Source organism: Rhinopithecus roxellana, chromosome 21 (assembly GCF_007565055.1).
Source record: "Rhinopithecus roxellana isolate Shanxi Qingling chromosome 21, ASM756505v1, whole genome shotgun sequence".
NCBI classification, from domain to species: Eukaryota; Metazoa; Chordata; class Mammalia; order Primates; family Cercopithecidae; genus Rhinopithecus; species Rhinopithecus roxellana.
The window spans coordinates 32,686,594-32,701,037 of NC_044569.1; the positions used below are offsets into that span (position 1 = coordinate 32,686,594).

Sequence of the window (14,444 nt, forward strand, 5' to 3'; positions counted from 1 at the left end):
TCTCTTAATGTTCACTTAATTTATATATAGACAACGAGAGAAGGATAAATAATTTTTACTTTTAGGTAAGACCACCAATAAATGTAAGCAGATAAAATTTATAAGCACACGTTTCTAAAGTTTCAAATGATTACAATGTACGCTGATTTAGAGCAATTGAACAAAGAGATTCACCTGTTGGAAACCATTCAGCTTGGAAAGCAAAGTCAATGATGGAATATACAAGTGCGCATTCTCCTTTGTTATTCTGAAATAACTATACTACACAACTAACTCGTCCCTTCTCCACTCCACCTCATTCAATCTCCTGCTACTGGAGCTGTTCGTTCAACAGCCATCAGACTACTTTACTCCAGCTGAAAACTTACAGGATGGTAAAAGGCATCACCTTGACGGGGCCACTTGGCCGGGGAGTGGCTGGACCTGTACCCAAACATTACTCTGGATGTGTCTGAATGAGATTAACATTAGAGTTAGTGGGCTCAGTGAAGCAAGTGGCCCTCTCTAATGGGAATGAGCAGCATCCATTCAACTGAAGACCTGGATAGAACAAAATGACTAAGAGAGAACTCCTCCTCCCTCCTGGCCTGAGCAAGGATATGGGTCTGGTCATGCCTTCGGACTCAAACTGAAAAACTGGCTCTTCTTGGGTCTTGAGTAGGGTATTTTCGGAGTGGAGCTGCACTTCTGGGCCTCCAGCTTGTCAACTGCAACTCGGGTCTTCTCAATTTCTGTAATTATGTGAACCAATTCCTCATAATAAATTGACAGACAGACAGATAGATATATAGACAGAGACAGATAGACAGACAGACTGATGATGGGGGGAGAGAGAGAGAGAGAGAGAGAGAGAGAGAGAGAGAGAGAGAGAGAATGATAGGTGAATAAATACACAGACAAATAGACAGATAGAAAATCTCCTAATTAGAATCCTGAATATACAGAAGGCACAAAGGCCTTCATGATCTACTCCTGCGTACCTCTTCTGCCCATTTCTTGCCTGAGAAACAGCTCTTTCAGCTTCCTAATCCTGGAACAGCCTCCCCTGGCTGACAAATTACATCCTGTCCTCTCCTTAGCCCTGTTTTCTGTCTCCTGAAGCAGTTTTTTTCTTCTAAGCATTATCTTCCTCATATTAATAAAAAAAAAAAAAAAAATGGGGCCAGGTGCAGTGGCTCAGGCCTGTAATCCCAGCGCATTGGGAGGCCGAGGTGGGCGGATCACCTGAGGTCGGGAGTCCGAGACCAGCCTGACCAACATGGAGAAACCTCTTCTCTACTAAAAAACAGCAACAACAAAAAATTAGCCGGGCGTGGTGGCACATGCCTGTAATCCAACTACCCAAGAGGCTGAGGCACGAGAACCTCTTGAACCCAGGAGATGGAGGTTACGGTGAGCCGAGATTGCTTGCGCCATTGCAGTCCAGCCCGGGTAACAAGGGTGAAACTCAGTCTCAAAAAATAAATAAATAAATTAAGAAAGACTCCTCTCCAAAAGAATCACGTACTACTTAGCAAGTACGCCATGCTCTCTGTCAGAAATGTAACACTGACTGATTATCTCATTAACCTCGAAACAACACTCAATGCATAGGGTGGCCATCATCTCAGTTTTTAGAGTGGAAGAATGTGAGAAATTGGGGTGACTGATAAAATTGGTAAAGGTCACACAGCAAGCAGGTGGCAAAGTTAAGAGTATGAATACAGGTAATCTCATCCCAACGGCCATAATCTGACCTATTAAAATCTCTTTCTAATATGTAACATAGAAGAATCAGAACAGGTAAAGCTTGGGGCATTCATGGGATGTCTTCCTCACCACTCAACTGGGTTACATACTTGGCTTTTTGTTAATTTTCAAAAACTGCCCCATGGAGGTGGGAGTTGGGTCACTGAGGAGCAGAGAAGCTGACATTTTATTCCCTCTCTGGGGTGTGATGCTTGAGGGGCATTTTTTCCTAGACAGCTCTGTTGCCACAGTTGCCTGGGACTCGAGATAGCCATGGAGGCTTCTGCGAACAATGAGGAATGAAGGTCTTGTATCAGCCCTGACTTTTCCTCACAGCTGTAGGGGAATTTGTGTGTGACCCACACATACAGAAAGAATGGCAGAAATTGTCTGAGTGCTTAACTAGGGCTCAAGTCTCAGAGGCTGGAGGGGCTGGGAAAGGATGGACTCAGAGGAACAGCTGCCAACAAGGTGGGCAGGTGGCCTGGGTGAGAAGACGGACTCTACACAGGCTCCCAAGCCAGGATGCTGCAGAGTGTCCAATGTGCTGCCTGGGAGAGCTGGCACTGGGCGGCACCATGCCACAGGTCAGACAAGAACAGACAGCAAGGAGGACAGGTCAGGAATACAGCCACCGTCCCGTCCCCCAGCAGGACGTGGGGAGGCGAAGCAGGGAGCGGGAGCCATTTGCAGGGGCAGTTTCAAAGAATCCAACTCACCAAAGCTTAAATCTGATTTTGAAAAAGGAGAGAATTCGCTACGTAAGTTTAACTTTCCTACTGCCAAGCAAAACCGTGAGCTCAGAGTCAAGAAATTTATTTCAGATATAAAAGAAAATAACATTTTTGTATTCTGGGTTTTTGTGCATGTTGTAATTGTAAAACATATGTCAATCGTGCTGCTGTTTTCAGAACAAGTGGATTGTCATAGGAATAAAAGCTGAAGCCTTCACTTGTGGTAGACACTGTTCTGTAATCTTGTTTATAAATTGTTAAGTTTGTCCGTATAATCATATTTCCCCCACAAGAACAGCAGAAGCAATAGCAATAAATTCTCTAAAACAAAAAAAGAGAGTACGGGGAGAAGCATATACGTGTGTGTGTATATTTATATTGTACTTTTATCTGTTCAGCACAAAGAAGAGTGTGCATATTTACCTACCAAATTGTTACAATGTCTCAAATGAGTGGGAGTACAAAGAGTTTGGGAGATTTAACATTTTCCTTCAAGCATCTCTGTATGTCTTGACTTCTTAAGAGCTTACATTACTTTTACAAGGTACACATACCCAAAAAGCCTCCCACGTATCTCACAGTCTTCTGACTCCTTTCATGTCCTTCCCATCCTTTCATTACTTAATAAATATTTGTTGACTATTTTCTGTATTCCAGACATTATGCTAGATACTGAGGATGCAATATTTAAAACAAAAAAATTCCTAACCTCATGGCATTAATAGTCTAGTAGTGAGAGACAGTATAAAAATGTCATGCCGTGACAAGCAACGAGTGCTTTGGGAAAATTAACTGGGATTAAGGAGTCACTGGGTGGTAGGTAGGTAGTAGGTAGGTGAGGTGTGAAAGAGGTATCTCTTATATGAACAGAGCAGGGGAAGGCAGAGAAGGCCTCTGAGATCACGTGAGGGACCTAAGGGTAGAGGGAGAACCAGCCTGAGAACAAGGGGAAGAGCTTGCCAGGTAGAGGGAAGAGAATGTTTCAAGACCTCAAGGCTCACTCAACAAAGGGACATCAGGGAGCTCTGAGTGGCCGAGGCAGTGTGAGAAGACGGGAGTTAAAAGGATGGAGGTGTGGAGCAGGGCAGGTGGTACAGAGCCAGGGTCAGAGAATTCCACCCACTCCCTGATTCTGCATCATCTAATGAGCTAAAAATATTCTTTACATTTTTCAATAGATTTTTAAAAATAGTCAGAGAAGGATATTTGGTGACATGAGAAAAGAATATAAAATTCACGTTTGTGTCCATCGAGTTTCACTGGAACACATCCATGGGCACTCACTTCTGCCTCCCTGCCACAAAGATGGAGCCCAGTAGTTGCCACAGAGACATGTGGCCACAGGAGCGCAAGTACCTACTCTCTGCCCCTAAACAGAGGAGAAGCTTGCCAGCCCGATGCACAATGTCCTAGACAAACAGGACAAAATTAAAAGCCACTGGAGGGGCTTGTAAAGAAGTGACTTGGTCTGACTTGCATTTTTCAAACATTACTCTGGCTGCTATGTGGAAAACAGTGTTGGGAACAAGAGCTTGACAACTGCATGTCTATGTTGTAGCATTTTGTTCTAAGCTTGACAACTGCATGTCTATGTTGTAGCATTTTGTTCTAAAGTAATAACATTTACTCATCCACAACTTCTAATAGACTAGTTACACACTTTGAGAATAAGCAGGGTTTTTGTTGGTTTGTTTTGATGTCAGTAAATACAGCTCTCAGAATACCTAAATTTAGTGGGTACTTATTGAATAATTACTAAAGAACTGCTACACTCAAATCTTTTCCTGGGATTTGGCTGCAAGTAACTTCATTTCTAGTCTCCTTTCCATGGCATTCTGTTATTGTGTATCTCTTCTTGTAATACATTTGTGAGTTTCTATCTTAGAATTATGATCCCACATTGAATGTCTAATTATCTGGCTCTGTATACATAGTACGGTAGAATTAAAAGTCCCTTTTGAACAACAGAAAGTGTTCTGGGAAATACTCATTAACTGTTGCGACTATCATCACATGAGAGTAGTTCTCAAACATTTATTTCATTTCTTGAGACTAGAAGAGCAAGTTGAATTGCCATAAAAGAGATTTGGGGGCCGGGCATGGTGGCTAACACCTGTAATCCCAACACTTTGGGAGGTGGAGGCAGACAGATCACCTAAGGTCAGGAGTTCAAGAACAGCCCGGCCAACATGGCGAAACCCTGTCCCTACTTAAAATACCAAAAAAAAAAAAAAATTAGTCATTCGTGGTGGTGCATGCCTGTAGTCCCAGCTACTCAGGAGGCAAAGGCACCAGAATTGCTTGAACCTGGGAGGTGGAGGCTGGAGTGAGCCAAGATCACTGCACCGCACTCCCGACTGGGCGACAGAGTGAGACTCGGTCTCAAACAAAAAATAACAAAAATTTAAAAAATAAAGATATTTGGGATTAAATATAAAAGTTTCTCTTGATTTTAGAGTTACAGAACAAGAAAAGTATTTATAAACTATTCTTGTAGAAGGTAAAGTAACATAAGAAATCTACAACCATGGACTCATAAGTCAACCACAATAGACCCAGCCGGGCGCGGTGGCTCAAGCCTGTAATCCCAGCACTTTGGGAGGCCGAGACGGGCGGATCACGAGGTCAGGAGATCGAAACCACCCTGGCTAACACGGTGAAACCCCGTCTCTACTAAAAAGTACAAAAAACTAGCCGGGCCGTGGTGGCGGCGCCTGTAGTCCCAGCTACTCGGGAGGCTGAGGCAGGAGAATGGCGTGAACCCAGGAGAAGGAGCTTGCAGTGAGCTGAGATCCGGCCCCTGCACTCCAGCCCGGGCCAAAGAGCGAGACTCCGTCTCAAAAAAAAAAAAAAAAAGAAATCTACAACCATGGACTCATAAGTCAACCACAATAGACAAAGCTAAACAGAGGAGATAAACTTTTGCAATTTAGGATATGATGTTATAATGTACGACGAGTAAGAGTTAGTCCTGAGTAAGACAAGGAAGTGGCTTCGTAAAGAAAAACAATCAGCAAAAACTCAAAGACTGGAATGGCACATCTCAGAGCCCTAACCTGGGGCTCTCCGCATCACCTGAAATATTACTGATTTCTACTTCGTCAAATGATAGCCGATGCAGATTTTCTACTTCTTCTGAAGTGATTTTGAGAATTCTGTGTTCCTAAACATTGGCCTTTTTAAACTCTTCAAATATAGTGGCAAAAAATGTTGGTAACCCTTTACCTTTTCTAATCTAACTGTACTCAAATACTGTGATTTCATTAATATTATTTATTTTTACCTTCTTTATTTTTGGATCTTTTTTTATTAATTCTTTTCAAAATACCATATTTTCCCTTTATTATTATTTTTTAGTTTCTTTGTTTTATTTCATTAATTTCTGCTTTTATCTTTATATTCTTTGTAACTCTACTTCTAAAAACATTGACTCTATTATGATTTTTCTCACTTTTGGAGATAATGCCTAAATCTTCAATACTTTCCTTATTTATTGAGGATTGTATTTAGGTTCTAACAGCTACTTTGAGTGCAGGCCAAAAGATGTGTTACACAAATCTTTGTCAATACTTGAATTAGCACAAAACTCTATTTTATCATGTTCATCTTGCTTTCTCCTTGTAACCATGTGATCTTTTAAAGTGAGATTTTGAGTTTTCAATCACTTAGAATGTTAAAAAATCTTTTCATTTATTCTGTTTAATAAATAACGCGTGTTTCAAAACACTAGATTTTTTTTAGTAAGTGTTGAAATTTTCTTTGTGACATATATGGTGAAATTTCGTGTATAATTTGTGCATTCTTAAAAATCATATGTACTTCGTTTATTGAGTGCAGAGTTGTAAACACATTTATTAGATCAAATATATTTATTATCCTTTTGAAGTCTTTCATGTAACTTACTTGTATTAGTGTAAAACAATGAGTAAACTTAGAGAAATGAAAAGTGTTCCCCAATTATTGTGGTTTGCTAGTTTCCTGTTTTAAATATGCTTTAATTAATATATTTTAAGGGTCCATTTTTGGTATCTTACAGCTTGTTATTTTATTTGAGCATTTTCTTATCACCATTACTCAGGTACTCCCTTCATTATTATTAGTGATTTTTATCCTAAATTATAATTGGTCTGGTATTAACTTTCTAGTAGCTTTCTTTTACTTAACACTTATCTTTTGATATTTAATAGTTTCAACCTTCCTACATGTGTGTCTGTATGTTTTCATTTCAAATGTTTCTTATTAGCACTATCTTGCGGGGATTTTTTCCTCAATGTAATTCTTTTCTCCTGTTTTTTAAATGGGTAGATTTAGTCTGTTTATATTTGCTAGTTATTTTAACCCTCATCTTCTGTGGTTTTCTTACACCACTCTTTTCTTTTTCACAGTTCCTTTTTTCCCTTTCTTGCTTTCTATCGGATTGATAAAGATTTCTGTATTTCCTTTTAATTCTCTGATGGTTTGGGAACTATGGACTGTATTTCTGTTTCCGTCAGGCAGGTTCACTGTGTGCCGGTGACACTTTCAGAAACAACAAGTTACACGAAAAGAGTTGATGAGGAACACACAGGCATGAGGGGACAGCAGAAGCCTGGGGTGAGTGTCCCCCACGGCTCGAGAAACTGCCCGAGAGGAACAGAATCTTATTTGCAATGGGCCCTATCGTGCCACAGCTGATGAACCCTGGGAAGCCACTGAGCCTGGGCTTTTACATCGTGGGTGAAGCACAACACACTGAGCTAAAGCACTGAAGATCAACCCATTTCTAGGGGGAGCTGGAACAGTGCCCCGGCTGTTCTGGCTAGTCTCCCTCATCTCAGGATGCTGCACTCCCACCGCCTTCTACAGTTATTCTAGAAAACTACAGTGAGAAATCGGGGCAACCTGGGTCTGCCCAAGGCTCCCCAAAGAACTGCTCAGCCATATTCAATGTTTTCTTTTTCTTTCTTTTTTTTTTTTTTTTTCAAATTTGTAAGTTACCTGGTTTAATACCAATCTTCTAATATTTTTAAAGGCTCAGTAGTGGGTTTGCCAAATTGTATGTTTATTCCCTGTATTTATTCTGCATGTTTAATATATTCACAGTAAAACAATTACTTAAAAACAACGAGGACTTTTTGCAACGTGAGTGACTATGAATCTGAGAAGCAAAAGACACACGCTGCCCCTTCCGTAGTCTCTTTACAGTCCAGGCTTCCATGAACTCAGCAGCTGCAGAATGACCCTCTAGCCCCAAACAACCACATGGCCATACGTGCAGCCCCTCCATAGGGTGGTAGCCTGGGATGGAGGGACCTTCAATACAGTATCTGGAACCCATAGCAAGGGGCCAGGCCCAAAGCAGGAGAAAATTTTAGAAACAAGATTGCAAGAAACTGTCCAGGGAAATCTCCGCTCTACTAAAAATACAAAAAATTAGCTGGGCATGGTGATGTCCGCCTATAGTCCCAGCTACTTGGGAGGCTGAGTGGGGAGAATCAGCTGAGACTCAGAGGTTGAGACTGCAGTGAGCTGGAATCATGCCACTGCACTCCAGCCTGGGCAACCGAAGTGAGAACCTAAAAAAAACGAAAGAAAGAAAGAGAGAGAGAGAGAAAGAAAAAGGAAGGAAGGAAGGAAGGAAGGAAGGAAGGAAGGAAGGAAGGAAGGAGGGAGGGAGGGAGGGAGGGAGGGAGGGAGGGAGGGAGGGAGGGAAGGAAGGAAGGAAGGAAGGAAGGAAGGAAGGAAGGAAGGAAGGAAGGAAGGAAGGGAGGAGGGAGGGAGGGAGGGAGGGAGGGAGGGAATGAGAGAGAAAGGAGAAAGAAAGAAAGAAAGAAAGAAAGAAAAAGAAAGAAAGAAAGAAAGAGAGAGAGAGAGAGAGAGAGGGAGGGAGGGAGGGAGGGAGGGAGGGAAAGAAAGAGAGAGAGAAATCAAAAGGAAAAAAAGGAAAAAGATTTTAGGAAATTGTCCTTGTTGTTTGGGCATGTTGAAAGGGACACCTGCTCTGACATGTGACTCCTATAGCAATACTTTTGTGAGAATTCTGAACTTTGGAAAAGAGCTCCAAAGGGAAGCTGGGCTTGGGGCTCTTTTCTGCATCAAAACTTCTGAGGTATGTTGAAGTGGTTTTGGTGAGATATTATCTTTTGCTACTTGCAGAAACACAACAAGCCATATTTGGGGAAAATTTTCCAAAATTAGTCCACATAACAGCAACAAATTAAAAATGCAGCCAGGCATGGTAGCTCACGCCTGTAATCCCAACACTTTGGAAGGCCAAAGTCAGCGGATCACCTGAGCTCAGGAGATCGAGACCAGCCAGGCTAACAGAGTGAAACCCAGTCTCTACTAAAAATACAAAAATTAGCCAGGTGTGGTGGTGCATGCCTGTAATATTAGCTACTCGGGAGGCTGACAGAGGATAATCACTTTTACCCGGAGGCAGAGGTTTCAGTGAGCTAAGATTGCACCACTGCACTCCAGTCTGGGCAACAGAGCAAGACTGTGCCTCAAAAAAAAAAAAAAAAAAAAAAAAAAAATGCAAATCAGGAACTCACAAAAAGAAAGCAACATCATCATACATGAGAGCTAGCAGAAACAACATGCAATAAGTCTTGGAGTTTGCAATCATCAAACACAGAATCTTTTCTGTAGATATATGTGCACTGTTTTAAAAATAAACACTTGCAAAAATGTGATACAATAAGAAACTACAGAAACAAAGAAATTCAAAGTGAAATTTTCAATAAAATGTTTCCAACTATAATTGAAAATTGGCAATATTTAAAGAAATAGTAGTTACATTTTTGACAAGTGATTAAAAATTTGAAGTCACTGTTCTAGAAGGTATAATATATTCCACAAAAGAAATAAACAAAAGGAAATCCATACCTAGACACATGGCAATAGAATTGCTAAACACAGAAGATGAAGACAAAATCTTAAAGTCACAGAAAGAAAAGCCATGTCAATTAAAGGAAATGACAGGATGACTGCACATATTTCAACAGTGAAAATGAAAGCCAACAGTCAAATAATGTCTACTAAGATCTGGGAGAAAACACTTGTCAACCTAGAATTGTCAGTCGGCAAAATTATTTCTTACAGTTGAAGGGGAAATGAAGATATTTAGAGAATAAGCAAACACTGGAGAATTTAATCTCCAGGAGAACTGTTTTAAAAGAAAATCTTAAGAAAGAAAATTATCCCTGAACAGTCTCAAACACAAGAAAGACCATTCATTTGAGTGACTAAATGAAATGGGAAAAAGGAATACTCCACAATTCTCTTATTAAAACATAACTTACATTATAAATTATAAACAAAAATAATTTCACTTAGAAATTGAAAAACAATCATTACAAAGAAAGAATGGATTGAAGAAGACATTTTAAAAGACTTAGAATTAAATGGTAGTGCAAGGCACTAGGTAAGATCCAAATAAGCGAATAATCATACCGTCTACCTTGTTCATGAAATTTAAGTTTCAAAACATTAAAAATGCAAACTTTCCTCAAGCTGATCTATAGACCAACCAAAATCTCAATCTTCATTTTCTTAAAGAAACTTAAGAAGTTAATTCTCAACTGTTTTGAGGATGAATAAAGAGACAAAAATATCTAATATACTCCAATCAGTTATTCAATCTTATTATGATATTATGTATCATTGTCATCACTGCTATGATAGCAGTTTTACTGTCTTAACACCTTTACCTGGACACCCCTGGCATTTTCTGAACACTATGAAATTCAAATGTATATTTAAATGTATATCACATTAGTTTCTACAGTAGCTGTTAAAATAGTTCTATGCTTGGTTTACCCCAAATATATGTTTAATTTTTAGAATACAAGCTAATTACTTGCTCTTTTGCCAAAAAAATAAACTGAAAGAATATGGAATAATAAGAACAGAATAAAAACTCTAAGTAACAAAATAATATTTTGGGGGCACCTCTTAAATGGAGGGAGTACAGTGTTCACACTGGTGCTCTAAGCTGGGTGTGTGAGACAGAGCTGCTCTTTCTTTCCTGTTCTATCATTATCAGTGCATCTCTAAAGGCAACACACCACATATAAGTATGAATAATGTATTGTTCTGGCTTCAGACAAAGCTGCATTACCCTAGGACTGACTCAAGTAGGTTGGCACACTTCTGAATATATTCGCAGTGTTTCCATGGGGGAAAATAATAAACTTCACTCATGAAGAGAGATACAGACTCTTGATTATACAAATAAAGGTTCAAGAGAAAGGGATCTGGAGTGGATCATGGTGTGTGTTTGTGATTGCCTCAATTCAGGCCCACATCTACCTATGTGGCTGAAATATGAAGGAAGTACTAAAAAAACCTATGGCTTTATCATCATATAGGATCATGCATATAAGCCATCCACAGCATAGAGGAAGTGGCGGCACAGGGAAGGAAGCAGCCCTCCCAAGAGACAGGAACAGCAGTGCTATCTTGGTGCCGACTTGCGGGAGTGGGCATGGTGCTAACAAAATTGGCAAAAGCACTTGAGGCTGCAGCCACACACTCAGAACCCTGGACAGCGTCCAAACCCCAGAAACGGGTTGGCAGGGAGGCCAGAATTTCAGAGACATCACTAGCGCCACATGTGTTTTCAGAAAAAATTTGTGAGATCACCTTTGCTAGGCGGTGAAAGGGACCAGGGCATCTAAACAAGCATTCCACAAAACATGTACAAATGACAAAAATAACAATGATCATAAGGTCTGAGAGTTGGCTTACAATTCCTCAATGAACAGATGTATTACAGAAGACTGCCAGAATTTTTTAGGAGCAGCCTTTGGTGTGGAGGTAGGATGTGGTGGGGAGGGGATGGATTTCTCCAGGTCCAGACAAAGCATATGAAAATCTGTCTTAAGGCTGATTCCTAGTAGAACTGAGTCTTGCATAAAGCAACCAAAGATGAATTTTAACCACCTCCACTTTGACTGCATTTTCCATCAAATTTACCATCTCTTCTTTCTTAATCCTTCCATCACAAGATTCCTTTCACAGAAAAGGTTTCCGAAAGATTATGCTACACTTATGGGTTCCAGTTGTTCGGTTTTTATCCCCTAGTTTCTTCTCTGAACACTGAGTTTTTATTTACCACTACAGGAAAAACTGTACTTGATAGGGTTATCAATTATGCCTTCTGACTGCAAAATCTTCTTGATGAGGTGTTCTATTCTACACATCACAAACGACTTTGATTTAAATATGTCTCTTCCTCTTGGTTTTCAAGACCCCCCGACCCCACTACCTTATATTTCACTATGCCCTGCTGGCCAGCCATTTCAGTATTTATTTCCGGCTCCTCAAACAACAGCCCATCTATTCCCTTGCCAGCAAACCTACTCAAATGTTCTGTCTTCATCCTTCTCGATATTTCTTAGCTGAGCAATACCATCCACATCCATGATTTCTACCACCACCTCCACGCTAGTGACTAACACATCTGATTCCACAGACCACATCCTCTTACAATGTAAAATCCTATTCAACAACTGAAGCCACAGCAATGAATGAAAATGATCTATTTCTTCATAGAATTACAGTCTGGTGTGTCAGATAAAAGACACTGGGTTAACTCCACTTCCATATCTCAAAGGTACCTCAAATGAAAGATGTAGTAATATAACTCACTGTCTCTTCCTTCAGACAATCAGACAGCATGTTACAAATTTTAACATCTCTATAATTCTGAAGCTGTATCTCCCTGTGCATATTCAATGCTACCACTAGTACTTTAACTCACCTAGACATCTTTTACAGCTTCCCAACTCATCAACAATTCCACCCTCTCCCAATATACTTTCTATCTTGTGATCCAACGGTGATTCTATGTCTCAAATGTGATAATTTTCATATGTAAAATATTTTGGCAGTTTCATTGTTTCCAGACTAAACTCAATTAGATTAGCATACAAAACACTCACATACACCTTGTATAACTTTTCCAAACATATTCCTCATTATGTTTCTGTGCAAAGCTTTTATTTCATGCAAACTAAATCCCTTGCAATTTTTCTGGTGAAAAAGCAATACCAATATTTGCCTTTAGTCATCATAGTCATATAGTTTAGAAGTTCCCTTTCATGCCTTCTTCCTAGATAACTTCTAAGTGCTTCAATATAAGCATTGGTGTTGTCTCTTGAAAGTGTGATTCTATATTGTAGCATAGTTTGAGTTAAAGGCCCTTACTTCCTTAAAGTGATGTACTTATCTTTATTATGACAAAATCACATGGTACTCCCTATCCCAAGTAGGATATAAATAGAGTCTGATTTTCAATTATTTGTTACCTCTACTGCTTAGCACATTAGCAAATGAATAATTGATAGATGAATTGGATGATATATTCAAAATTCCTGCTAATTTTCCAATTTCCTAATTCTTAAAATTTGAGGCCACACAAAATACTTCGTAATTCTTAAAAAGTATAATAAAAAATCACCCTAAAATTTATTTAAAAATTCCACTACAGCACTCTAAAAAATTTAATATGACTCAAAATATTTTAGGAAAAACATATTATTTGTAACAGTTATTAAATCGCAGGTCTGAAATTAGAGAAATGTGCATTACACTCATGCAGATCAAGTTTTTTTCCCCCCTAGGTGATATAAACACTTCAGATTTTATTTACCTACATTTATCTCTCAGGAGGAACCACTTCTGAATAATACTGCAAAAGAATTAAAAAGTAGCCATGTAGTCCTCTTTAGATTTTGTTAACCCATACATTGCAATAAGCAGATCTTACGACTCTGTCTCTTGAGCTTCTAGGTAACATCTGATAGTTGATGTATCTAAGTCCTGTTACGCAACATTTTCTGGCTTCTTAGTGTCATCCAAGGGATTGATGTGTGACTAGACTAACCTAATTTATTCTGCCTGCTGCTCTCATTTATACAGGCTGCTATTAATGGATAGGCTGAAGTATGGTTGATTACAATTCACTTCTTAGTACCAAACTTTATAGTGTTGAGGTTTATATGCATATTTTCACATGTATAGTAGAGCAGTGTAATAAACATACAGATTTATACACAAATTAATCATAATCATGTTTTCTGAACAGACAGATACGCCTTATAAAAACTGTCTCATAATTTATATAGTCTAGAATTCAGGCTTCTGTTTCCAAAATTCACGGCATTTTTAGAAGACTATGTAAGTGTGTCCTCTAATGCTCTTCATATTCTCAACACTCAATTGAAAAATGGGTCATAAATTCAGGAGATGAACTGTAGTCTCCACACAGCTCTAACCTATTACTTTTGTGAACTCAACTTAACTACGTATATATGTTATTTAAATTCTCTGTAATCATCAGTAGAACTGGAGGAAACTTTGACGCATCTGATATTGATACATCCATATAAAATAGCTTTCCCAAAATATGAATTTACCGTTTTTCACTGCCAAGCTGTTTGAGTCACAGATATTTCTGACATTTAAGCACTTCACCTGGTTAAATCCTCCTACTTTAGATCTGTACTTGAATGTTCACATTTCAAGACTTTCTCTGACCTCCAGACCATTAAGTTCTTTTGCTGTATTCTCTGATATCATCCTACTTTCTCCATCATGACCCCAAATGCTTTATTCTACCTTAAGGTTGCATTTGCCACTACATTACAAGCTCTGTCTTCTTCATTCTAATTTGCCCTATTTTGAACCATGCTTTCATCTTAATACTTCTGAAGGAAAATTGGTTTAATACATGAATTCTGACTCCATTACTGTTTCTCACTAACTCCCTGATGCTCAATGCTTTCCTGACTCTCACGACATCCCTGACCCCAACCACAGGCCTGCCACGTTGCTCATACTCTCCCATCATCTCAGGTTCTCAGGAGTGGGGTGAGAACCAGAAGAGGATATGACTCACGGACGGCATGGAATTTTTGCCGTGCGTGTATCTGCTGACTTCCAAAAACCGAAAAATTGATGCCTTCTTTGGGGGCCTACTAAAATAGTCTTCATTTA

The 14,444-nt window shown here is 39.4% G+C and overlaps 1 protein-coding gene across 2 annotated transcripts in view; it reads right to left on the reverse strand.

Annotated features, from left to right (window-relative positions):
- Positions 1-14,444, reverse strand: part of NETO1 (neuropilin and tolloid like 1) — a 126,864-nt gene that overhangs the window by 78,339 nt on the left and 34,081 nt on the right. The gene's annotated exons all lie outside the window — the stretch shown is intronic.